Source organism: Lagopus muta, chromosome 3 (genome assembly GCF_023343835.1).
Source record: "Lagopus muta isolate bLagMut1 chromosome 3, bLagMut1 primary, whole genome shotgun sequence".
NCBI lineage: Eukaryota > Metazoa > Chordata > Aves > Galliformes > Phasianidae > Lagopus > Lagopus muta.
In genome coordinates this window covers 35,024,591-35,048,647 of record NC_064435.1, presented here as the reverse complement: position 1 = coordinate 35,048,647, position 24,057 = coordinate 35,024,591, and the positions used below count along the sequence as shown (strand labels likewise).

General features: G+C 37.7%; 1 long non-coding RNA gene across 1 annotated transcript; it reads left to right on the top strand.

The window, feature by feature from the left end:
• Positions 1-15,593: 15,593 nt before the first annotated feature.
• On the top strand, positions 15,594-17,954 carry LOC125690449 (uncharacterized). Its single transcript, XR_007375682.1, has 3 exons — positions 15,594-15,659; positions 17,632-17,687; positions 17,776-17,954. It is a non-coding gene; the product is annotated as an uncharacterized LOC125690449 (long non-coding RNA).
• Positions 17,955-24,057: the final 6,103 nt, after the last annotated feature.

Sequence of the window (24,057 nt, the reverse complement as noted above, 5' to 3'; positions counted from 1 at the left end):
ATTTTCCTCCATTTACCATTAATCTTATCAACAAATAAAAAGCAAAATTTTTGTAATTATGTTTTTCTCATTTAAGTAAAAATAAGCTGCATGGACAAGAATAATTAATAATTTAAGATTGTTTATGCTAGATCTGAACACTCTGTATCCTTTCAGGAAAGCAATTATGCATTTACTTAAAGTTTAAGAAGCTGGGGAGCCCAGAGTTCAACAACTTTATAAGCATTGGTAGAAGGACTTCATATGTTCCAGGATATTTTGCTAAAATCCCAGCTTTTAAAGAGAGTATATAGTTCATTAATCTCCATAGTATAAAACATTAAATGATATTTTATATCTGAGACATGAAAGGCTTATGTGTCTCAGAATCTATATATTTTTCCAAAATGGAGACCAAAGGGCATCACTTCTCTTTTCAATCCTTGTTTTGCCTATTTCAACAACAATATTACTGCATATGTTTGCTCATTTCATGTATGTAGCATGTAGTGATTCACAAGAAGAATCCATTTCTCAATCACTTCTGTTAATCTGAGGACTGTTCAGCATTGCGTTTGTCTAGAAGGAAACATCATGTCAGTCTCCCAGAGTATCACCACTAAAAATCACACTATCACCCACAGGGCTCTTTGTTGGGTGAAAAAGGAGAGGGAGCAACTGGGGTGAAACTCATTACAGCAACTCCCAGGGCTGCACAGCCTATCACTTCTGGGTGTGTGGGGAGTACGTGGCCCCTGTAGGCAAGAAATTGGCTGGGCCCAGCTTCACCCTGCAGAGCACAAAACTAATATTGCAGACACTGCCATGGCAATATCAACACTTGTAAGCTGGCACCCAGCAAGTGCACTGAGTACAAAAGGCATAACTTTAAAAAACTATTGATACTGTCTGCTCTTATTTGTCTACTTTTTACATTTACAAGTGTTGTAGCTGAGATTTCTTCTTCAGAATACATTCCATATAATTTCAATGGCAAACAGAAAGGCATTCAATCAAGCTTCTACTGCATTCCAACACCACTTAGTGAACAAGGCAGCATCTTCTTGTCTACAAAGGCAAATAAAAACAACAAATCCATTTTTTTAAAGTCTCTTTTGAGGACATGTACATGTCTGAGCCTAAATCCTAAATCTTTTAATCTCTTTGAAAGGGTTACATCAGAGCTTCTAATCTTATTTGCAGAATACTCCTACATCTATGGCTCACTTAAACACATTAAAATTCTAAATGGAAAAGTCAAGAAAAGGCAAAATTTATCACCAAACTCTTCTTGCTAGTGTTTACAACTCCTAGTCTGTAATGCATCAGTCTCCATTTGTAGACAAATCTATATTTGTAGACTATCAAGACAAAACAGCTTGCGTATTCCTCTTTTTTCCAAAAGTGAAAAGAGGACATCCTGACCTGCACCACTATCAGTGGTAGAAATTCCCAGATTCTACCTACAAAAGGTTTATTTCTCAGTGTCCTTTAAACTACTTTAGAACTTACTAAAAAAAAGTCTCACTTCATTCTTCTAAGGTGAGAGCGTGTTAAATGAAATGTCATTCATGTTCTGTGCCTTTTTCATTCCATACTTGTTAGCCTAACATTAGTATCAGACTTTGTACATGAAGAAGTGACCTAAGACGCTGATGGAAAACAATGAAAATGCATACAGTATTTCCTAATCCAGCCATCTAATGTATTCTATTTGTGATTATTTTTGTTCATGTGTTTCACATACCGTCTGTTCTGGAATAATGCAAGGCAGAAAGCACTAAGTGAGCAAAATCATCTGCATAAAAGTATTATTTTTGTTTCGTTCTTGGACATTATAATCAAAATGGATGTAGAAGCAGATTAGTCCTTTTGTTCAGCTAACAATTATTTCTTATTAAATTCCAAAAATTTTAATGTTTGGCTAATCTTGAATGATAGCCCTAATCAAACTTTTTGTTGTTCTTTTCTTCATCGGAAGCATCTGAAGAGTGCTTAGAAGTAAACAAAAATGATGGAAAGGGAATCTCTATAGCAGAAATTAGGAAATAAAATACAAGGATTAACCTTCTGCCTTATGTGCCTTTATCTCTTCTCTGCCTTGCAACCAAAGGGAGACTGGTTAACCATTAAAAAAGATTAAAGCTATTAATTAGACTAAGAGATGGAAACCTATCACCCTTCTGTCAGAGCAGACCAGAAATAAAACTTTCAAATTAAAAAAAAACAACAACAACATCAACTGTATTTTTAGAGTTTGGTCAAAACAAAAGTCCTGATGATCAGCTTTTTATATTCCTATTGTTTTCAGAAAGATTAAACAAATGAGTCTGGAATTGAATAAACATTTTGATGAATTTGTGTACAAGGGGCACAGCCACTACTTCCTCTTCATATCAAAGTAGCAGCACTACACACAAACAAACATAATTCTACAGGGATTTCATAAATCTATGTAAATAAAACAATGGAAGAAGATTAACAGACAGCCCCCAGCAGCGGAACTCTGAATTGCCTTTTTTTCCTTCTCTGAAAATGAAGAAAGTACACACTACATTTAAATTAGAATGCAGAAACTATTTTAAAATGCCTTTTGCAGCAGAAACACATATTATACCAAACGGCAGCTATATGTCATGTCTAAGGACAGATTAGACATCTTTTAGAGTCAGTTGTCAGTGGAAGATTACAAAATATTATTCAAGACAGAAAACGACTGGCAGAAGAGAGTATACTTTTATCCAAGAATAACCTATTTTTGAATTTTTCAAAGTTTTATATGATTCTTTTAAAAATGTTATGGATTTAGAAAAAATGCAGCTTTCAGTCAGGCATCCTTATAAAAAGAATAGATGTTAATAAAATACACTCATCATGTGTTAAAGATGACCCTGTTAGAAAAATAGATTATGATGAGTTTGAAAAATTATAATTGTCCGTATTAAATAGCTGTATTTGAAATGTGCTAAAGTCAGCTGCTAAACAGCAAATGGAAAAAAATTATATCAAATAAATAAATTTATTGCATTCATTAGTAAAAGATAACTCACAGTTTCACCCAAAGGTGCTTTTATACATATATACATGCAGACATAAACTTGAACAAACTCACAGACAAGATATTTACAGATTATCACCATTTCATTTTTCCTGACTTAAATCAGTCTGCACCTACAGTAATCACCCCAGGGTAGAGCGCACTGCATCTACATTGCTCTATGCAGTAGGAGTCTGGCTCCCAGCATTTCATGCATTATTACATGTTTATTTATTTAACAGCTAATTAGATGACAATTGCAGAGAAACTGAAGTATAAAGAAGCAGAACACTAGAAAAACTGATTCCAGTGCTTTTTAGCTCTGGAATGAATCTCAGTAAATTATGTACATGGACTATCAATAGCAGAATGGGAAATATAACTTCTACATATTTCAGTTTCCAAACAAGACAAGATGCATTCTCTGAAATCACTTCATTCTGAATTTGAAACTGTGTGGAGAAAAACAAAATCCTTTTTTGTGGATTTTGTTAAGATGGTACTTTCTAAGAATGTATTCTAAGTATCTAAATATTCTAAGAAGCTCTCATGGTCTCATGGCTTAACTCCCCAGTACACAAACCTAAAAATTCCACAACGAATTTCTGCAAAGGTCAATTTGTATACATGAAGTAAAATTTTACTGAGTCAGCACAACAACATATTAGGAATTGCACATAACATGTCCAAATCCCGATAAGGTAACAAATTGAGGCATATTTCATGTTATAAGATGATTCTAAAGTTATTCAGAGGAAACAAGAAATTTGATACTGCTGCTGATATGCAGAGCTGAAAAATAAGCATAGAAATTTAAAAATAAAATAATTATTATAAAAAAGAAAAAAGAAAAAAAACAGCAGTTTAAGTATTGGTTACATCAGCAATTCTGAAGCTAAAAATATTTTGCATGAGACTTTACAGGACAGATTATGTTCATCACATAAGTGTGTTTTTGCCTCCTTATCTGTGCCTAGGTGAGGGTTCAACCCACTTCCCATAGGCTGCAGTGCAGCCACCCTCTGCCCTGTACCATTATGGCAGTGGCTCATCCCACCAAGCAGCCCAGCCCACCCCCTCATCACCAACAGAACATCAGTGTGCTATGAGCCCCATTTGGGCTGAAACAAGGGCACAGGGAGGCACAGTGCAGTGCCAGCTCAAATTATGGCAAATGAATTTAAGCATTTTGATGCATTGGCTAAACAGTGTCCTCTGAATAGCCAAAAAATAATTAAAAAAAATAGGCAGCTGTGCTTTTCATTTTGGAAAGGGAATTTGAGAATAGATTTCAAGATTGCTGAAAGAATCTTCAGGGTTTTTTTTGTTTATTTGTGACTCCATTTTCAGCCAGCATAAATGCATTACTTGTGAATTTTCAAATCAAATGTATGAAGTTATAATAAAAAATTTGGTCATATCTTTTTATCAGACCTTTATAACCCCTCTCTTACCAGAGAGAAATACCCCTCACTTCACAGTCACACCATATTCGTGTCACCACATTTTGGAAGTACATTACATTCACAAATTACTATTTGCACAGACAAAGTAGAGGAAGAGTAAACTTCAAAAATCTCTGATGAACACCCTGAGAATTCACTAAGAATTGCAGCTACTGCCTTCAAGCTAGACCAAAGCATAGTTTCACAAAAACAAGGTGACGTGTCCCACTAGTCTTATGATTTTGTTACTCTTTTTTATGTTTTAATAATAAACACTCAAAATTTAAATAATTTTTGTTACTTATTTAAACTAATCATATTACATATCATATGAGGGCTGCTCTGAAAGAAGCATCTCCTACTTTATGATGTTAGTCCATGATATCAGAAGCAGCTCGTGGCAATATGGCAGTGGAGGTTGAGCCCTCCCAACAGTATTCCATTTTATTTTTTTGCCATATGACAGATGGCATCACAAGGGCATTCTGACACAACGGCATCTGATATGGAAGCATGTATGAACAAACGATGTGGGAGTTAATTCCTCCATGTGGAAAAAGTGGCACATTCACTGATGCTTGGTGAATGTTTATGAAGACTAGACAGTGGATGTGAGTACAGTGAAGCAGTGGGTGGTGTGTTTCAGCAGTGGGGACAGTGGGTCACCTCTGCTGGTGCAGATTGTTACAGGTGTGGCGTGCAGGATCTTGCTCATTGCTGGCAAAAAATGCATAGCTAATAGTGGTACTGTGCTGAAAAAGAATGTGTTGTAGCTGAGAATTTGCTTATTAAATAGTGTTACTGTGTTCTTTGTAGCAGATGTAATTTATGTGGAAATAATTAGGAAGTATTACTTTTGGAGCAACCTTTGCAGACATGCTCCTAGACAATTCTTCCTCAGTGCAGCCCAGGCAAGTCAAAAAGTTGGATAGTCATGGCCTCGGATAATGCTTCTGACTGTCTTACAAGAAATTCAGCATTTATCCAAAACTCTGTGCCAGGTGCTAGATACCTTCTTCATGCTATGTGTACTTTCTGAGAGCACACGGGGACAAATTCTTTTGAGTTCCAGCCTTGTCTACTGCAGGCATAGCAGCAACTTGAAACAAATCTTGACTTAGGCTACAGACAGCATTATCACACTCCTTGTTAGCATTGTTACTGGTGAAATTGCTTTTCTTTACGACTGTCTGTGAGAGCCTGAACAGCTGTTTCCCAAAGGCATCTGACTTGGCCAAACAAGGCTGGCAAAAGACAGAAGGGAGTTTAGACAGTTCCTTTCTGCTAAATGCTTTGGACAGAGCTGGAATGAATTAAAGGGAAAAGTACCAGAAATTTCCTTTGCTGTCTCTCATGTATTTAAAATATTATTATTTTTGCTGCTTTTCAAGCATAGTTACTGAAAACAACCATAACTTTTTTTGAAAGGAATTTCAAGAGAAAAAGAGAATGAAAGAAATCTGTTAAGGCAAATACCCAAGAGGGGAAATTTTAACATTTATGCCTAAAATCTAGCAAAACTTAATCAAACTGAAACACTTTCTATAATATGAAGTATACATGACATACTAGACTTTTAGTATTATTAAAATAAAATATCAATCAATCAAACAATATATGCACCAGGAAAAACACCAAAGATCATGCCGTTGTTAAGCACATTGAACAGTACTCAAGGCAAGGATAGTCTGCTTTTGACTGAGGGGTCAGGGCAGGAGAAATCACCATGACTGCAGACAGAGCTACAGCTGTTAACCGATTTATTACAACGCAATAACACCAGGCAGCAATACACAGATGCCCACAGACCAGTACACTTCTGGCACGCTGCATGAGTAATGTTTCTCATTGGTGAACAGTTATAGGCCTTACCACGTAAGACTGAGAGTATGATTGCTGGTGAACGAAAAAAAGAGGTTGCAAAACTGGGACAGTCTTTAGCATGTAACCCACAGATATCACAAAGATGTCGAAAACGTGATTCAAAAAGAAAATACGCACAGGGAAAGCAGTGAAGAGAAAGTTATTACTCTTCTATATTCAGGGTCTTTCTATAAATGTTATTTCCTGTTTTTTTGGTGCTTTTTTTTTTTTTAAAAAAAAAAAAAGATCATAAAATAAATGAACATGGAGTAAATGCCTCCTGACTGTAAGGTGTACACAAATCTTTTTGCTCCATTTAAAACATGAGAAACAGCTGTAATGTTCTTCACAGGTATCATAAATACCTCTTTTCTTGATGCCTCTGTGCACTTAGTGCAATAAGAAGCTATGCCTGTTAAGAAAACTGTAACTGTCTCAAAAGAGCCCCACTGAAAAAATGGTGTATGAAAATGTCTTCTGTCCTTCACACCAAGTATGGGCCTACTTTGGTTCTTGTCATTATCATCAGGGCATTTGGTTTTGATCCAAGAAGAATGTTTTCACATCCAGGTCTCATAGAATTTAGAAAAAAATCTGAAACTATCCACTCACAGTTTCACCATCTGCAAAACACAAATGATGGAACTTCAACATGTCTTCAGAAGATGAGGAATGACTGTATATGAAGAGTTCAGGTACAAACAGACATCTAGATATTTATCTTTAAAGTCAAAATTGAGAATGGGATATCAGGGCTGACCTGTAGATAAAATGTTGTAGTGACATTTCTAGGTTGGGGAAGTAGTAGATGAAAATATGCAGCTAGTTCACAAATGAAAATTGTATATAATTGTTCAAATGTAGTGTTTGCTATTTTAACCTTCTTCTCAACATTCAAAATAAGAAATAAAGAAATTGTACATCTGTTTGAATGTATATCCATATTCAGCCTAGAATATTAAAAAAAAAAAAAAAAAAAAAAAAAAAAGAAAAGGTCTAAATTTTTAACTCTAGGAGAGGAACAAACAAAAACAGCTAAATAGTTTTTCCTTCACTGTTTGGTGGAAATCTACAAGGGCTGTGAACTTACTGTGCCTCAGTCCAGAGCAAATTAAAATGGTTGAGTTGCTACAGAAAATTCTCAAAACAAGGCTTGTAATGGATGTTCTAAAGGAGTGCTGGCTCTGGCAGTGACACTGACTGCCTCTCTAATAATGCATTTCAAATGATTTAGCTGACTAAGTGCTTCAAAGAACACAAGAAAATATCATTTTTGAAGCACGGGTTCAGCTGTATGTTTTAGCTGAATGCAGCTTCGAAAGCGTTTTAGATGGCTTTCCTTTCCAGACTGAGATGATCAAAGAATTTGACACAGAAATCCCGACTCTTCCTTCATATGCACCGATATAACAGAACTGATTCCAGTGCTGCTACTCCTGTGTTTTAACAGTGCACATGAGGGGAGAATCAGGTTCAGCTTGTGTAATAGCCCACCAGCATACTTTATATTCCTGTTCACCATCCTGTTGATGTATGAGCCACTACATGGTTCTCAGAGGGCCATTGACTTTTGAATCAGAATGATGATATGATTGTGCTACTGCATTTGCATGTTCTTGCACCTTCTAAATTTAAATGGAAACAGCTCCCAGCCACAAGTACAGCAGGCAGCAGCATTTTTTAAACATGAAGTGTAGAACGAATCCATTCTAATTGTAATCAAATATTCACGTGACATAATCACATTGCTATTGTCCTACATGACAAGCTTATCTGCAGTACACAAACTCCAGTTTATGAACACTCAAGAAACTTCCTAAATCCTTTCTATATTCCTCTATATCTTTCTTCTTTCTCTCAATCCCTGCTGATCACGCACAATGTCCAGCTGACCAGTCCTTCAGACAAATGCCTTGGTTTCTCCAAACCATGCTGTAGGAGCAACTTATGCTGTCAGTTTCCTCTGCCTTCCCTGCATTCCCCTGTATCCAGCTGGCCAAAACTTATTTCCCTTTTTCTCTTCTCTGGCCAGTGACACTTATAATGGTGTCTCACACTCAACCTGCTGATTAAGTGTAGACCCAAGAGCAAACCAGACCCAGCTCTGCGACCATTTTTCAATCTACCAGAAAAATCAAACTGAGCAGTAGTATCTGCTGAGCTCTGGTAGTGCTGTGCCTTTCTGTGAGCTCTTCAAGCTGCAGACAATTGATAACAATGGGATTTAATTGTGTTTTAAAAAAGCACAGCTATCTATGATCAGCAGGTAGAGTAGGGAGATTTAAATTCAAATTTATACCAATGCACCTTTGTGAAAATGTACATCAGCATACGTGCATGCAAGACACTCAGTCTTAGGAAAAGAACTTATTCTTAAACCTAATTCTAGGTCAATGAACCTTAGTTCATGCGAACAATATCATTTTAACAATAACTTGGATTTATTGCCCTAGAAATATAATATTAATAAACATCAGTGATGAATGTGATACTGCATTCAGAACTGCTAACTGATCACATTTAGTTACCAGGGAACATTTCACTGTGTTACGGAGGACAGGCTGTACTCCATATTCATTCAAAATGGCTTTTTTCCTCTTTCTCCTTGCAGGATTTTGGAGCATCTGAATTTAAATGTTGGCACAGCCTGTCAAGTACAAAAATCTTGGCAGTTGTATTCCCCCTGCAGTAGAGATATTTAATTTGATATAAACAACACTCACTACATTTGAAAATGCTTATACACATATATTTATTATCTCTTGCACGTCTGTTTACATACTATCTTATATAGTTTGTCCTCAACAGAAATTTGTCAGGTTTTGGGCCAGAGTTTATAGCAGCCGTCTTTCTGCCTTATGAAATGAAAAGCAGCAAGAAATAGTCTGGCACAATCATACAAAAGACATTTATATGTTCCACCTTAAGATCTGATTTGGTGCAGCTCCATAAAAACCAAATGCACATCCCAGGCCAATAGGCCATCTCATTTTCAATTATCACAAAGACAGATTAAGTGCCATGTCAGCTTTTTTAGCCCTGCAGTTTCAACAAAGCCTCTCTTACTATCAAGGTAAACTGCTGCAGTTGCTGCCCTAACCCTAGGCCATTTATTGTTATGCTCTTTAATTTAAAAAAAAAAAAAAGAAAAAGAAGTTCCTCATGCAAACATTTGCCAAATGGGATAAGACTGCCTTCAAGAATGGCTTTCTATAAGAAGGATTCTGAAGTTACTGAAATAAGGCTTGGGCTATATGCATCCCAAAACCAGTGGGAGAAAAGATTATACTAGTTCAAACTAGTGCCTTGGCATTGTTTATTTTTAATTGCCAGATATTATTCCCTTCCTTTAAAAACAAAAACAAACAAAAAAAAAACCATGAAAGGAAAGTTACTTCATAAGCGAGATTTTTTTCCACCTATCACCATGCCCATTTGATAAAGCAGAATTTGACAGTGTGTGTATTCCTGTTACTGCTGTTAACTTCTTAAATGTCTTCTGACAAGTGATTTAACCTCACTGAGATACCGTCCGTGTCTGTGTATAATGAGAATACTACTACCGATCTGCATTTTTAAGTTCTTTGAGTTTCGCTGATGAAAAAAACTGTTTAAGAAGTAAGTATTAGTTGGATTAATAGCCTTTAGGACACAAGATTGACTATTCTGCTCTTCTGAGTATTCTAGGCCAAGGTATATCCTGCAAGTTTTATTTGTGTTGAGCCCAAGATCCTGTATTAGGCAGCCAGCATCTATCTGAAGTCTTTGCAGGATACAGAATCTGCCATAGCCCTGAAAGTTTGTTTCAAAGTAGTTAACACATACTTTTATTACATTATTAATCTGTATTTCATACCAATCTCAATTCATGCTAAATCCAAGGTCAATTATTATTTCTAAACAATCTTTTTTTTTTTTTTCTCCCAGACTACCTAGTGTTTTCTCTTTGCCAGCCTCCTTATACATTGTAATTAAGTCATTCTAAGTCTACTTCTAGATATTTTTATTATTACTACTACTGCAAATGGAACCAGACTGAAAATCTCAGTCCGAACACTAAAATCCTGTGCTTAAACACAAAATGAGAATAGCATAGGGTATCAACGGTGCTGGCTCTCCTGCAGTGTCCTGCCACTGTTCTTTAATCTTGATCAGGAAAGACCACCTGCAAGGCTAAGCTGATAGTCTCATTCTTCCTGTCCATTCATTCCTGGGTGGCTGAGCTCAGTCTGCCAACATGGGTATCAATTAGTGTAAAAAACATCATCAGAATTTCAATTAAGCTGCACTTGTGTCCCTCCATTTAAAGCACTGTTGTCAAAATCGTGCAAATTGAGACAAAAAAGCTATGGCCTGTAATTAAGTCTGTCCTTTTTTAGAACGAGATCAAGTATCTTTCCAAAAAAAAAAGAAGAAAAAATTAAATGACTCTCAAAACATTGGGGAAAAAAACATAGGACAGTCAAAGATGTTATTCCTCTGACTCAAACACATCTTTTATTTTTAAATGACATTTCACAGGCCATTAGTTCAGAATGTGAACTACTGCCTTTGGACATTACGAGTAATAAAAAATCATTCTGCAGAGAAATTCATGTTCAGGTTACTTTTGTTCTTAAAAAGATTTTTAATTTGTGGACTTTGTATGCAATTGCCACAAAGATATTAATGATTTGCTCTGGCTTGCTTTGAAACAGAAAAACCTTTTAGTGAGGCATCAACATAGATACAAATGCTGACAAATGCCAAGGTCCGTAAAATTACACAGAAAAAAATTGTACTGAGCATGGACGAATTTAAATATTTTCCTGTCCAATTGAATCTGCAAGTGATTTCTGAATCTAGAAATGGGATGAACATCCCTCTGTGCTTACATGTAGCTGTACATTTGTGTGTTAGAAAAGATCATCCCACCACACGGTCCCTTTCATGAATATTATGCTCTCACACCAAAAATAGTTGCTCCAGATGACTGCACTTGTTGTTTAACAAAGACTTGTTCTGACTCCCCTTTTGCCAGTACTCAGGTCAAGAATGTTAAATCTTGGGGTTCCAACACTAAAATTTCACATGAAGTACAACTGCAAAGTGTGTTTGTGACAGCAAATGGCTGTAATAGCTCACTGATTACTTTCCATATAGTCTCCTCACAAACAGTCTGAGCTCCAATATTTAGTTTTGTCTTTATTGATTATCTGAGATATATACCCCAGTTCAAGTGAAACAAGCTCTGTTTGTCTAAATTGCTGAAAATATCATTTTTTAAAGATTGGTAGATTAGTTTTATCATCTTTCTGGTCTATATCCTAACCACATTTGCCTCCATTCTCCTTTTGATAAAATTTCACTTCTGTATGGTAGATCAAAAACATGGAAATTCACTTTACCATTGGTCTTAATTTTTGACATTTTTGAATTTTTGCTTTTACTAGTCTGCCAGAACATTGGACTACTATTGTGCTATCACAACAGCACCTCAGCTACTTGTCAGGACACATCATATCCTCAAAAATAACGGGTTTCAAAATAAAAATGCAAGAAAATATTCTTCTGAAAAGGTTTTCAGTGAATCTGCTTTTTACGTTGGAAAAACTGCATTTCTGTGGCTCCATATTATCCCAAAGCGTTACAGGGTCACAACTGACACGTGAAATCTGATTATTTTCCTCAGTCTTCCTGCTATACATCTTGGTGGAATTTTTGGAGGCCACTCTTTGCAAGGACTGATGTTTCACCCAGTTATTCATCGGGTTTTCAGACATCTTCTTGCTCATGCTGTGTTTGCTCAGACATTACTGTGAGGCAATGTGAGAATTTGAAAAACATTTAGCAAATCCAACTTCCTGGTTACAGATGTATTCCTGTACAGACCTTGTATTTCTGTAAATGTAGGTGTTTCCAAAATATTGAGAATGAAACTACTTAAAAAAAAAAAAAAAAAGTTGAGATGGAAAAAATGTTTACGTGGTAAATCAAATACATAGAATGCACACACACACACACACAAAAGAGCTATAGTCCAGGAAGCTTTTGGTTTATAACGCAGAATAAGGATTATTCTTCCACATGAAAAGATCTTACCAAAGGTTGGTGGCCCCTTCAGACCATGAAGGAAATATTGAGTCTATATTCTACTGGCATGCTCCATAAGGATCTTGCTCTCGCTAACCCTCTGCTTTTATCAATATTTTTTGCTATTTTCTTGGCACTACAGCCTTACAATTTTTTCAGTCAATATTGGGAAGGATATTGCAACATTTTGTAACAAATCACTAACTAACTATTAAAATCAGGCATGTATTACTTAGAAAAATACATAAGATCCAATTTCGTGCATCTTAAGATTCGTCCGGAAATTTTGTATTTTCTGATGAGCTACATAAAGACCAGTCGAGCTACCTTTTATCATCTCTCAGAGGTGACAAAACTCTGCCTGTGCACCTGGACATAGAAGACGCAAACGCAGATGGAAGCCATAGATGCAGAAGACAAGAAATTTGAACTCTGAGGCAGCATAAAGACACTTTTACATGACCTCTATGCACTTAAGGTTCTACTGTGTTCTGGGACATGAGGAGTGAACAAGGAGAATATCCACAGAAATGTCTCCTGCCAGCCTTCCAGATTTCCATACAGAAATTCAACCAGGCATTCAAGCAGATTTAGCCTCTGCCAAGGCCTCTAAAGAGCTCTAGGAACTTCAGCCAATGGTTTAAATAGGACAGAGATGAAGGAGGGGTGGAAAGAGGGGACTGGTAGCTGAATAGTACTGAAGCTTTCAGAAAGATACCAAAGTATATTTGCACATTCCATTTAATTCTTACATGCAAAGCATTCTTATCATGAAACTATCTCACCCCTGCAAAGAACATACAACAGCTTGTCATCAAGGGAACCTCTCTAATCTGCAACTTGGCCTCATTCTTCACCTTCACTGTAGGCTGATTTCACTGCACTGTGGCCCAGGTCTAGACTGAAAAGCCAACAGAAAGAGAATCACAGGAGTGCAGGGCATGCCTCTGGTGGCACAAGCTCAGCAAAATGGAAGGATGAGTTTCCATCCCCACTCCCACTCCCTCTCAGATGCCCCAAACCACAAAACAGGTGTCTCTGGAGCAACATGGTGAGTGCAAATTACTCTCAGCCCTGGAAGAAATAACCTCTGCCTTTGAACAACTTCAGATATACAACCAAAAGGGAGCTGGCACAAATCTTTCAGCACGATCTGAGATCAAAATACAAAACTCTTAACAGCATGGGGCATCACATGCATTTGAGAAACCCCCTATCAGGATTCAGTTCAATAAAACGATGAACGGATTACAGTGATATAGCTGTTTGAAGGCCCTTTTTTCTCTCTGACAGGTATGGTGCTGCTAATATTCTGCATGCTAATAACTGACAGCCAGCTTCATAGTGCTTAATGAAACAGGCAGGACCTAGACACCTAGGGCCCAGTGCTCTCCAGGCTGTGGCACGTGATCTGGAGCTGACAGGGTGAATCTGGCAGCTATGTGCCACTGCTCATCATTTTATCTTGAACCTAATTTTAAAGATACAATTCATTGCATTAAAACTTTTTTTCCATTTTGTAGAATGAGAGTAAAATCATAGTCTTTACCATGAGGTAGCACATAGGCACATGGAAGAAGTTTGAGAGCCCACTGTCTCAAATATTATAACTCAGAGACACACAAGGTATGCATATGCATGTATTTAATATTTAATATATGTATGTATTTAATAGAAAATTCCTAGACCTACATATATGGTTTTTTTGCTCAAGTTTATCTGTTTTCTCTGTGGTCAATGCAAGTGCCACAGATTTACAAGCAGAAAAGTATTTCCTGCATCTGTGAGGTAGAGAGGTCTGATTAGTGCTACAGAAATAGCAGTGGGGGGCACAAGCTGTTACACACCCCCAGAACCCTCGCAACAGGGTTAGAAACACAAAGGTTACCACTAGAACCAGCACTTAAAATGAAGCTCAAGCAAACAGCAAGCCCAGTGTGAATGGGGTTTGAAGCCATGTGCAGAGAGCTTTTCTCCTTCTGTTTGGTGCCTACTGATTCAGAAAACATGGCTTTGATTGTACTTGATAACTAAATAGACTCAATTAGCAATTGCTACTCTGAATGGGAGCCATCTGTAAGACTGAGTATTTTATCATCTCCTGAGACAACCATCCTGAGGAAATACACAAGGCTTTATTAAACATGATCTCTGAACATGAGATCATGCTTGCAGCAATATATTTAGAGCATTTTTATGTAAGTTGTGGCCACGCCATGCGTTTGGAAGCTACTTTCTCAAATATCTGAAACACATAATCAATGATAGTAGGAGTTTTGTGTGCTTTTTGCATCTGCTAGCTGTAGGGGGAAGTTACAGGCATTCCACCCTGATGCTGCCTGACACCTCTCTATGTGAGACTTTTTTCACATTTGCTTGTCATTTTGCCCACTTTCACCCTCTGGTCTGGCAACTTCCTAGCTAGTATCTTCTTCAGGATGACAGACCAGGATTTACTGGGAGAAGTCAAGTGAAAATAGCCATTTGATCCAGACTATGCAAAAAAATATATAGTTTTGACCCTGGGGAAAGAAGCTTTCCTTTGATACTCATGGTGTGCCATTATATTGGTAATGAGACCAGGAATTAGGCTGCCAAGTGATTTTATTTTATTTTTTTTGTGAGGAACTGCCTTCTGCCAAATTCCCTATATTTGGGCCTTTCAACAATGTTTCTGGAGTTGTCAAAAGTTTACAGGTAAAATACAGGGGTGATAGTGTCTTGTCACATCCTTATATTAAAAATATTTTATTCCTTACTCCTCTGTTACCAGTAACTGAGCAAATTAGCAAACTCTCTAATGCCAGAAAATGATAATGCAATATCCATACCAATTGGCAGTATTTGGCTTGGTAGATGAAATTTTCTAACTAACATGGGCTTAATAACTAAAACAGATACCACTGACAGACTCTCTACTTCTCTGTAGGCTTTTCTGAATATCTTCATCTTGCATACATCACATTATAGCTTGCTGTTTTTAATAAAATACCCATCACAATGAACCGCTTTATTGTTTTATGTCAAAAACTCAAGATTATGCATTTAGCTTCCTAGAAGTCACATGAAGAGTTTCCTTACAGCTGTTACTACTGTTGAATAAAGATTAATAGCCTGTAATTAGTCCTCTCACCTGACATGAAGCACCTAAAAGAGATACAGCTTGCCTGACCTGATTATCTTGGCTGCAGTAACAACTAGAGAAAAAGTCTGGCCAGTGTTCAAGCATGATTCATCCCAATGTAAGTCAGGTCTCTGTGCAGGTCAGTTGCATTGTCATTCATAAGTTCATTTGTCTTGCACTGACTGTCCGTGTGACTAAATACTTAACTTCTAGAAAATGGTAACAGTGGCATATCCTACCTTTATTTACTTAAGTGCTCTTCACCTGAATTTCTCTTCCATGGGTACAGAGAGGTAGGGAAGAAGTAAACCAGCTTGCTCCCGTGATGTTGAATTCAGGGTCTCTTCCTACTGAACTTAGGAATACGGAGGCACTGCCTGCCATAAGTAAGGTCCCTCTGTGACAACTGTTCATAGATTTTTCATACAGACATCAAAGAGCTGAGAAGTTGCTATAAAAATCAATAGAATTATATTTTTAACTTTTTTATGTCTTATGACTCACTTTTCTATCTTAAGCCTTCTGGGATCCCATTTTCCAGCTTATTTTTTACAGCCATGAAGGGAGAATTTTTTTCCTTCTTAAAAGCTGAGATTTTGATGCATCACATTAATGTAAAGTTTAAAAGCATACATACTATTTCTGTGAGAGCTCTACAAAGTCATTAATTTAAATCCTTCTTATAAACAAATAACAGTTATAATCCCCTCCCCCACCCTTTTTTTTTTTTTTTTTTTTTTTTTTTTTTTTTTTTTAGTGTTAATGAACTCCATTTAGAACTTGCCTTCATTTATAGCTTCCTTGGAAAAGCTTGAAAATCAAATCTTCTCGACTTTCTCCTCATCTAATGCATATGTAAGCACACTTGTCTGTTTCATCTGTTCTTTGGTATTTGGCCACTCTCGTTACTTTTTTGCTTTGACTGAAATGATCAGTAGGCACAGCATAAATTTCTTAGTAGCTAGTAAGAATAAAAAGGAATATGGGCTCTTCAGAGTTATAGTGGTACCTTCCAAATCCATCCAACTTTTTTCATTTTCTCTTACCAAGAACTTCCCTGTTCTCCTTCATGGCACAGTTTTCATTTACATCTGATACATTCAGTGCTTCATGGAAGATGCTGATACTGACATCAGTGTTTCATACAAATCATTTATATTTGTGCATTTGCTTTAACTTATTTTAAGTAATTCTAGGTGCCTTACATCCATGCACTTCAACTTCCATGGCACAATCAACAATTCCTGTGAAAATATCCTATGTAGAGAAATTCAATACTTGAAGTATGAGGCTTGTAAGCTTTGTAATTATATATTGCAAATCTATGCAGTCTACCTACAAGAATTCCATCTGAAGAGTCCTACAGCTTTCTCTGTCACTGAATTTGTGAGCCTGGGTTCACGGCAGCAATGACATCTTTGCTAAAATGTTTGGATGATTTTACTGAAAAAAGGCAAGAAAGCCTCAATACTAAAGTTAGCAACCCCAGCAATACTTGGAGAAAGCAGATTGGCAATCTCAGAGAATACAAAGAATGGCTCTAAAGGGTAAACTTAAATACATTATCAAAATACAAAGGAAAACTGAAATGGAAAGTTACATAACAAATGTGGAAGACCTTTAGTTTGTAGAACAAAAATGCTCTCTGAATAATAATCAGTGTGTGGATAGCTCAGAAAACCTTTCAAAATGTTGGTGTTGTTGTCTGGGTTTTTTTGTTTTGTTTTGTTTTTGTGGGTTTTTTAACAATTATGAATGATGGCTCAAGGGAATTTTTGTATGTCAGTTTTCTACTTCCTCATGTTAAATGAAGTGAAACCACTGAGACCTCGGGCACCTCACTGCATCACCAGGCAAGGATGAAGTTAGTAATTTTCTTTTTTATATGGGCAGTAAAAGATATTGCTGTGCCACCATAACTTATAGCTTGTGACAAGGCAAAACTTTGACTTCCGGATTTCTGAGTTGGTTGCAGGAGAAAAGACAAAAAGTCCAGTTTTCCAATTTATTGGAATCTCAATATATATATTTTAGCATAATGACTTGAAAATGAAGATTAAATTAATAGATTAACACGCATTTTCCCATCTAATTTTCTATATTGATTCCAGCATCCCATGGAAGGCATGGAAGCCAGTTACTGCCTAAAAAGGAGAGTTCAGCTGGGGTAATGCTTAATATTTCCAAAGTGAACTGTTCAAATTTGATAATAAGCAAATAGGACAACATTATTTTTTTCTATGCTTACATTACAGAAAGAACAATGTAACCCTCTTCATCCTGATGTGACTAAGGACTGGAAGTCTGATGAATAGAAGCAATCATCCAAAAGTACTACTGTCAGTCTAACTTTGCGATTTTGGTTGAAGATCTTTCCTGTAGGCTACAACAATACTGAGACTGGGTTAAAGATTTTGTCTGAGGCTCTTTTTTAGTTTTGTATCAAATATTATCACTATGGTATCTCTGCACTGCAAGTGTAATTTCCTCCTTTTTGACAGGGGTTTCCAGTCAAAATTTACCCCTGTGGAGCTAAAGAAAGCTCTAATAATTTCTTGAGTAAATAATCACAGATAATGTACCCTGTTCTAAAAGGGGTACTTTCTGTTTGCCATTGTCCACTATCTGAAATCTCAGATGTTTATTCATTAGGGTAGTGATTATAAACCCAGTCTTCCATGGAACAGCCATAGTCATTAAGCAATGGGTTCTGAATATTTACTATGAATATTTTAAGTATTTTATATTAAGTAGATTAGATTCACTGACAGGAGATGAGGGATTCAGCTTAGAGTATGCTCTTGTGTGATAGCCTGTGCATTCTTGATCTAGTAGAAGATTTTTCTGTTGGGAGGATAAGAGGTGACTTCACATCTGTGTTCCTAAGCAAGTGGGAAAAAAAAATAAGACTGCACATTTTGCATGAGTGGTCCATGTACCGGGCTATTGAACATCTGAAATGGGTCACCGGGTTTTGCTTGTGATCCAAACTGGTAAAGACATCCTGAAACATTATATAAGGACTTGCCAAGAAGAAAAACACAGCTACAGTTTGTGAATCTTGCTACAATCTTGCTACAGTTTGGACAAAGAGGAGTTTTGTAGTTCTCTTCCAGGGTCAAATAATCTCTCTCTGATCTAAAAGACAAATCATACAAGTAAGACTGTCCCTCACAGTGTTTTCCTGGAGAAGCTGGCAGCCCATTACTTGGATAGTTTACTCTTTGCTGGGTTAAAAACTGACTGGACAGACAAGCCTAGAGAGTGTTGATGAGTGCAGTTAAATACCGCTGGTGGCCAGTCATGAGTGATGTTTGCCAGGGGCCGGTACTGGGGCCAGCCCTCTTTGATATCATTAATGATGATCTGTACTAGAGCATTAAGTGCACCTTAATGTAATAAGTACATTTGCAGATGACACCAAGCTGGGGAGAAGTGTTACTCTGCCTGAGGATAGGAAGGCCCTACAGAGGGATCTGGACAGGCTGGACAGCTGGGCTGAGGCCAATTGTATAAGGTTCAACAAGACCAAGTGCTGGGTCCTGCGCTTCAGACACAACAACCCCAAGCAACGCTACAAGCTTGGGGCAGAATGGCTGGAAGGCTGTGAGGAGGAAAAGGATTTGGGGGATATTAGTCAACATCCAGTTGAACATGAGGCAGAAGTTTACCCAGGTGGCCAAGAAAGCCAATGACAACCTTTCTTATATCAGAAACTGTGCAGCCTTCAGGAGCAGGGAGGTGACTTTTCCTCTGTACTCAGTGAGGTGACATGAGTACTGTGTTCACTTTTGGGCCCCTCACTACAAGAAAGACATGGAGACCCTGGAGCGTGTTCAGAGAAGAGCAGTGAAGCTGTGAAGGGTCTGGAGCATGAGTCTTATTGGGAGTGGCTGATGGAGCTGGGGCTGCTTAGTCTGAAGAAAAAGAAACTCAGGGGAGACATTATAGCTCTCTGTAATGACCTAAAAGGACATTGTAGTGAGGTGGGGGTCAGACTCTTCTCCCACATAACAGTGATTGGATGAGAAATGGCTTTGTACCAGGCGAGGTTCAAGTTGCATATTAGGAAAAAATTCTCCTCTGAGAGAGTGGTCAGCTACTACAGTGGGCTACCCAGGGGATTGGTGGAGTGATCCTTTGAAGTTTTCAGGAAAGGTATAGGCACAAGATGTAATGGGCATGGTGTTGATGGGTCAACAGTTGGAGTTGGTGATCTTAGAGGTTTTTTCCAACCTTTACAATTCTAAGAGTGAAAATCTCAGACACTGCAAAGTCAAATATTTGCTCTTGCAAAAATGAGCTCAAAAGGAACAAAATTACACTTGGCCAGTAGTCCAGGGCACATTGTACAATGCAATGTACAACACAATGGCATACAGATTTTCTGGCTTAATGAACTGTTTCTTTCTCTGCAGATACCAGCAGACATATGATCAGACCTAATCATACACAGAGCAGGGCTAGTGCTTCCTGGGACCTTTTATGGTCCTCCCACACACCACATTGTATGAGCTCAAGGTTTGTCCTAAGAACACAAACAGTCTGGAGTGGATCCCTACAACTAGATTAATTCATGGAGCCTGTAGCCCTTTTTCTTGGAGCCCTACTGCTATCATGTGGCCAGGAAAGAAGGCAACTGGGATCATGTAGCTGCCACCATCACTAGAATAATTAATTTAGCCTGGAGCAAGCTCCTGTGTGTCTCCAAGGTGCTCTGGGAAGGAGAGCAACCAAGATTAGCTGACAGACTATCAGAACACTTGAGAGATGAGATATCAAATTGATTTAATTCATATGTTGTCTTTTTTTTTTTCTTTAACAAAGTCCCTGAAAAAAAATGAGAGATTCAGGTCAATGCATGTAAAAGCTTCAAAGGAATCAGGATATTTTTGTCTTAGTTACTAACAGGCATCCCACTGCTGCTAACATATGAGATTTTACAGGTGATGTCTACGCTGATAAATAAAACAGACTAGGGAACCCTAAAGGCAAATGCCATAATGGCTCCTTGCCATCTGGCTAAACTCACTTTCTTCCTTCCCAAAGCAGTGTGGTTTAATCTAGCCTGCCCCCTGAGAGCAGCCCCTAACCTGTGGTGTTGTCCAGAACCAAGGCTTTGTCTCAGAAAATGCTGTTTGGCACAAGCCTAAACTGTGCCAAGGACAAGTGATAATACTTAAACACTACAGATACTCATGCGTTAGTTCTCCAGCCCTTGTCCTGACCATGCTCCACCTACTAGGGCAGGCAGAGCCACAGAACCCTCTTGGCTTCAGTGAACATATTCAGCACCTGCAGCAGGGTATGCAAAACACAGCTATATCCAATTCCAGAGCCAGGAAATGGTATGCATTAATAGCCCTCAATTTGCCAGCAGCTTTGGAAAGCAGAATCCAACACACACTGCTTATAAAAATGTTTATGACAAAATATTTCTCAGTCAGCAAATGTATTTCCTTGGTGCTGAACCTCATCTGCCATGGTTATGGGAGTTTCTCCAAAATGGGTTGTTTTGTGGAAATACATTCAATGTCCATTGCTTCTGTCCTCATTAAAACAACAATCAAATAAGTATGCAGTTTTGATTCTTATAACTTTAAGGGCAAATGGGTGTCACACATGAAATTCAGAGCTTTTTTAAGTTTTTAACTACAACCAAATGTTTCAATGTTGAAGCAACAGGTACCTTTTAGAAATAGCTTGTAAAATGTGTGAATCCATTCATGACTGCTGATCAAGAGCTCAACATCTTCAGGCAAACAATAGCAACCAAAAAAATTGTATGCCTCATGTAGTATCAGAAACTGTGAAGCTCTTCAGAAATGCTCAAAATCTGTATTTTCCTTCATCTGATCAAAGCAAATAATCACGCTAATGGTAATGAAGCTAATGAACAGTAGGTGACATAATGGCAGAACCTGCCTCTTCACTTATAGAGAATTTGTGCCAAACATTTTATGTACAAAAATTTGACCTCAGCTAATGTGCCAAGCTGAGTACAGGTTCACACTAGATTATTGCTGGCAAATGAAAATAGGAAAGGAATTTAGGTTTGGGGTCTTTTCTGTATTGCCTTGGGTGTTCAATTCATCCTCCTTTCTTCCTTCAAAAAGAGTCATGTTGGAATATGTTTTGAATTTCATCTTTCCTTGTGTTCAACTTACGCCAATTTATTAAAATCATTTATTGAGTTCCAACCATCATGCTGGTATTATGGAAATTAGTTAGTGAAAGACAATAAATGGAAGCCTATTTCTTTATTAAGATCAGCTACAGCTGTAAGATTTGGGTATGAAATTTAGTGGTGATACATCCACATATCTTGTACAAGTGGCGTTTTAAAATATTTTTAAACTGTTAAATTCAAAGAAACTTTCCTGCCACTGAGAAGTCTGTCTGCCATAAAAGCAATAAATCCTAATATAACATCTCTGGCCTTGCCTTTACTCAGTGGGTGGACCCATACAACTCTCATTAACACTTATGAGAATTCCATATGTGCAACACTTGGAGAAAATAGTCTCTGTGATATTTTATCTTTATCTTCCTAGGTAGAAATGGCATCAGTCATGCGTCCAATACAATGTGCATTACTGTGGCATTAGAGTAATACACAAAAATAAGTAAAGATGACAAGTATTTCCAAACAGTTTCTTCTTAAAATAGTAAGAAGGATCAAATGGAAAAGCTTGGAGAGTCCTGTGAGGAGAACGTGACGTAGCTGCATATTTTCCTTTAATTACAAAAGATCTAAAACCTAAGCTCATCCTTTCTCTTTTTGGGGAGAGCAGTGATGAGATAATAAAGACCAACTTCATTATGTAAGCAAGTCACGGATAAGATGCACTCAATTTATCACAAACATCCAGGGAGTGAAAACAAAAGGGAGGAGTTTGTGTTGGGATTGAGCTCCGTGCTTTTTTTTATTTGCTTTTTTTTTTTTTTTAACAGAGAAAGGTTTCTTCCCCTAATTTCAACATTTCAGCAGAAATATTTGGTGGTGAAAAGAAGGTCTGTGAGAATCTACTCACAGACATCCTCATGAGAATGCTCATCAGTTCTGTTTGTAACTCACTACTTCCCTACCAAGGGCAGGAAAACACAAGCGGATAGATAGCACTAGATTTCACTGCTTTCTCGGCCCTTCCCTCTTCTCTAGAAAATTACAGCAGAATAAAAAGCAAACAACCTTCTGCCTGACAAGCAGATAACTCTGGGAATGTCTGAACTGATAGGCACAGGTACCACTGACCAAACCATCTCCAGAAATTTCCTAGTAATTCTTGCACAACACTACTCAAAGCAATTAGCTGTAGCACACCCATACTTCTTTCAGGATCCAGCCCTGGCATCCCAAATCACATTATGTAGATGTATCATCAGCAACCAGAAAAGGAGCAACAGGAGAACAGGATAGGTTTTCATCAGAGGATAATCAAAACAGCAATGTGTACTGTCAAGGCAGGCATCTTGTCACCACTCCCATCTCTCCCCCTAGAATTACATTGTTCTTCTATTTTCACTGTTAAAAGAAATCCTGGGAGTAAGTATTCTCCATTTCCATTTAAATAACAAATACGAGGTGGTAGCTGCAAATACAGCAGGGAGCTCATGCAACTCCTTCCTGTGAGCGGAGATATGTGCTTCTAAGTAGCACATTTCTGGTAACATTCTTTGAACTTCAGGCATAAATTTACTTCCATTGACACTGATACTCAGATCATCTTGGCTTCAGCAGACAGTGAAAAATATTATAGGTCCACAAAAATGATCCAAGGGATGGAACACCATACTTATGAAGACAGCCTGAGAGAGCTGGGGATGTTTAGCCTGGAGAATAGAAGGCTTCAGGGTAGCAGCCTTTAAATATCTAGAGGGGGGCTTTAAGAAAGAAGAGGACAGACTTCTTAGCAGGACTCGTTGTGATAGGACACAAGGAAATGATTTCAAACTGAAAAAGAGGAGATTTAAATCAGATATATGGAAGAAGTTTTTTACAATAAAGATGGTGAGGCACTGGGGCTCAGTGCCCCATCCAGCCTGACCTTGAATGCCTCCAGGAATGAGGCATCCACCATATCTCTGGGCAACCTGATATAACTGTAGTTGTCCCTGTTCACTGCAGGGGAATTAGACCAGATGACCTTTAAAGCTCCCTTCCATCTCAATTCTATGATTCTATGAAATGGAAAGAAGAAACAGTAAATTGTGTCAAGCTGCAGTGAACTCTGCTCTTCAGCTGTACAATAGAACACACAGAATACACTATTTTCCTGATACAGACAAGAATCAGGAACCCTCTCTGCATTGCCGCATTGGCAAGCAGGGGTGGTAAAGTCACCACCTTTTTGTTTTCAGTCAGACTTTTTATGGACTTTGTTCACAAAGACAGTGATAGACTTGTGCTTTTAGAGCTGCTCTCGGACTGGAACCCTTTCTTCCCTGGTTTCCAGAGCATCACAGAGTGATGTAAAAAGCAACAAGTTTAATAGGACCTGGAAAAACTCTAGAGCAACCTTCTCAGTAACACCTTA